We start from the raw sequence: 4249 nt of genomic DNA on the forward strand, positions 1-4249 counted from the left end.
ATATATATAGTTTCGGCTCAGAGCTGCAGCCATACTGATGCACCACTGTTTAAAAATGAACGGCAAAGTCGACCTCGGCAGAATTTGAACTCAGAACATGAAGCATTTCGCCCGGTGTGCTAACGATTCTGCCAACTCACCACCTCATATATATATATATATATATAATATCAAAATGAACTTCAATCTTGCTTGCTTGCAATGTTACACAGCCAAAATGGTACATAATGCGAAAATACTATGAATTAAGGTCCTCCTGAAATGTGAATACAAACGGAAAACGAGTTGCGAGTAAATCGGACAACTGGTTCTTGAGACATTGGCAGTTTTGCAGGTATAAATACCCAAAACGGTGCATAATGGGAAAATACTCTGAAAAGAACTTAACCATGAAAGGGAAGAAACTCTAACCTTTCAATTAAACACATCATGATGTTAAACACAATATTTTAATTATTTAGAAATATTTTTGAATGTGATTTCAAAAATGTAAACAAAACTCCATTAGTGGGAAATTCAGAGTGACCCAGGAAACTCCAAGGTCCCCACCACCCCTCCCCCATTTCTTTTTTGGAAGAAAGTGACTTGCAGTGAGTTTGGAGGTGAGATATGTTGAATGCACTCAAAAAAAACCTGTGGAAAAAATTATTTCACATGGAAGTACAAATGGGTCCTTCATGAAATATTTACCTAAGATTGGGATGGATGCCAATAGAAGGATCGATGAGACTGATAAACCAAGGGTTGAGTGTCTGGCAGAACAAAGAGAAAGAGACAGAAGCAGGAAAGATCAGGAATTAGATGCTCGGAGAGCTGTGCATCTAGCAAAACAGAGGGAAAGACAAAAGCAGGAGACATCATGAAATCGGATCATGGGTTACCAAGATACGTGGTTTTTCAGGTATCTTTATAAATAGCCAAACCAGCATGTAATGGGGAAAATGTTTTGAAAGTAAGGTACCATTGAAATGTGAACACACACAGAATAATAGAAGTTATAACGAGCTGGGGAAACTGCCATCTCTCCCTCAGGCCCATTTTCATATCCTATGATTGGGATCCATGCAGCAAGCTATGTGCCTTTTTTGCTGACTTTACTGGCCTCCCTTCCTTTTTCATGAACTTAATTGCTGCTGTTGTTCTCCCCTGATGATAATGCTTTTTGTAGCCTTTCCTGCTCCAGGGTTTGAGCAAGTGTTGCAAGCATGGCATCACTTGTATCTTCCTTGAGAAAGTGCTATTCTGCACCTTGACAAAATGTGCATCAGTGTGCCCTTTTCTCCACAAAGTCTACATAGCTGGTCTTCTCTCAAACCCCATTTGTACAGGTTTGTTGGCATTGGGAGTGTGTCATACACTGTTTACAGCAAGAAGGAGATGCAGAAAGGTTCCAGTCTACACAGGTCTGTCCATGTGACCTTCCTCTTAGGAAGGTCACATTTAACCCAGGTACCCTGAGATAACAGCTCCACAGATCTTGATCTTTCTTCCTCCTGGTTCTGCACTTCAGCCTGGATCATGGCCCTCCTCTCTTTGACGTCTGCCTTCTTCCATTGCTGGAAATGGGAAGACCCGTGTGTGTGTGTAGATATATATATATATATATAGATATATATATATACACAGAGCAGAACAGTGTATCTTAAAATTTAAATACAAATGAATGGTCACAACTATATGTCTGCTAAATCAGAGCAAGAGGGGATGAACAACAATAAACTAAAATATATACCTCTAGTTGTAAATTCAGTGTAGGGAAAGTGTAAGAATTGGATTGAGTGTGAAACAGCCATCCATGACTGAAGGACATTCATGAGTAATCCTTTTGAGATCCCTAGAGTAGTTCTCAAACTTGATTTTAAAAACACTTTCATTTCAATCAGACACATTGTCATTCACAGTTCAGCAGAAGAGAGGGCTCCACAGCTCTACTCCTTTGCTTGAGAGGTTTAGCAGAATAACAGTCTGCACTAGGTATTGATGATATCACTAGGTTGAGATCTGACCAGGATTTGAATGTACAGTACCATGGTAATGTTTATTTAAGGAACTTCGTTATGTGGTGGGTACCACGTAACAGCAAAGATAAAGATTGAAGAAGCTGGTTGTAGTTTCAAGTTAACTGTTCTAAACATGGATACTTAACCATTTATCTTTGCAAAGTCAGACTACAATGGATCAACTCATTGAATTCTTTCCATCTAACATAGTCTCTCCCTCATTAGCAAAAGTTTCAATCTTGCTTTCAAACAAACCCTTTCTATCTAAAATGTTGATGCTTAAACAATTATTTAAAACATTGATGTAATTGAGTACCCCTACCTGCAAGATACTCTTATATCTCTTATCATCATTTACTAGTCATTTCTATCTCATTTTGCACCATCTCTCCTCACATTCCCATGTAACTTCCCTTTCTATCCTTAGCCCAATCCTCTATGTCACTTCATTTATATTCACCCTTATTTGTACCTTAAGAGTATGTTCTGACACATGTCCACCACCACCATCTCTTTATCTATCTATTTATCTGTCTTTCTCCCTAAGCTTCTCTCCTTTCTCTTCCAACTGGAGCATCCTTGTTTCTCTTTAACAGCAAGACTCCTATCTCTATTCTGTTAACTTATCATCATCTGGCACACTTCCTTCAATACTACTCCCTGTCACAGTCAAGGAGTCTTTGTCTTGCAAGTTACTTGGTGATCCCACCAGTGATGGTGCTATGCAAAAAAAAGCCTTCAGTACACTCTGTAAAGTAGTTGGCATCAGGAAGGATATCTAGCTGTAGAAACCATGTCAAAGCAGACAATGAGAGCCAAGTACAGTCCTCTGGCTTGCCAGCACTTGTCAAACCATCCAACCAGTGCCAGCATGGAAAACAGATGTTAAATGATGATGATGAAATCTTTGTTATTCCTGATTTATAAGAACATGAAAATTTGGTCAATGTCAAATTCACTTCAAAATCTCTTACCCAGGATGCATTGACCAAACAATTTGGAGGGGTCTAGATATGTGTAAATTTTCCTTTCTATCGCTACCAGGTTTTCTACCTTCCATTAATATTTGCAACATCCTCACCATTACAACATGGACTAACTCCAAAAGGGAGGTAGCTGAAACTCTACAAACTTGATGCATGTGGAGGAATGAGGGATTGATGTGGTAAACCTAATTCCAAAGACATTCATGGATTGTCTTATTAACTGAGTGTAGGCATGGTTGTGTGGTTAAGAAGTTTGCTCAAAACCACATGGTTTTGGGTTCAGTCCCACTGAATCTGAAGTGTTCAAAAAACAAGCATCTTCTGCTAATAACGCTGGGACGACTAAAGCCTTCTGAGTGGATTTGGTAGACAGAAACTGAAAGAAGCCGTGTGTGTGTGTGTGTTGGTGTCTCCTTGTCTTGACATCATGCAAAAATTGTAAACAAGTGTTACTGTCATACAAGCAGGGCCCTTCATTTCTAGTCTTCCATAGAAACGTTTGGTTATGGGAAGATATTACTGTGCTTGGAAGCAGATGAGGGTTGAAACAAGAAGAGCATCTAGCAGTAGAAAAACTGCCTCAATGAATTCTGTCTGAACCATGAAAAAGTGGAAGTGATGGTTGATGATGATGAATGAGATAAACCTAATTATTAAGTGAGCTTTAACCAAAATAAAATACCCCTTCAATAAGCTATAGGGACTACTCTTCAGCTAAAGGCAAGATGCCTCACATAGGATGCTACTGTTAGAAACTCTATTTCCATACTGAAAGTACAGTGGACATGAGAGGTTACTGCATCTATAACTAAAGAGAATAAGATACTGAAATGTCATAATTTGTTGCTAAATTACATTTTTCAACCTATGGAATTTGTGATGTTCTAGGGAGCAAAGCCACTGACAATGAAGTTTGTGTCATTATTGACATCCTATCTCATCAAAACATCGGGTGATGCTTGTGAGCATGATTGACTGTCCTAGAATCTCACTCAGCATCACAATCACTTGTGGAATGCCCGGAGTGTTTTGGGTTGCTCATTGAGGCGGAACAACAATACCCTCTTTTGTTGAGCAAAACTGAGGGATAATGCTCGCCTTTTAATTTTATATTTTATATATTTACCTATTTTCAAGTTATTTTTCCCCCTATTATTATCCACTTAATAAGTAAAATGTGTTCCTAAATAGTTTTATAATTAAATTACAGTTTTAAAAAAAATCAAAAAAATTTTGGTGGACATTGGAATTAGACACTGAGGG

The 4249-nt window shown here is 38.5% G+C and overlaps 1 protein-coding gene across 1 annotated transcript in view; it reads right to left on the reverse strand.

The window, feature by feature from the left end:
- The window catches only part of LOC128247072 (uncharacterized), a 155211-nt gene that overhangs the window by 122169 nt on the left and 28793 nt on the right, over positions 1–4249 (reverse strand). The window lies entirely within an intron of this gene.

This window comes from Octopus bimaculoides, chromosome 2 (genome assembly GCF_001194135.2).
Source record: "Octopus bimaculoides isolate UCB-OBI-ISO-001 chromosome 2, ASM119413v2, whole genome shotgun sequence".
NCBI classification, from domain to species: Eukaryota; Metazoa; Mollusca; class Cephalopoda; order Octopoda; family Octopodidae; genus Octopus; species Octopus bimaculoides.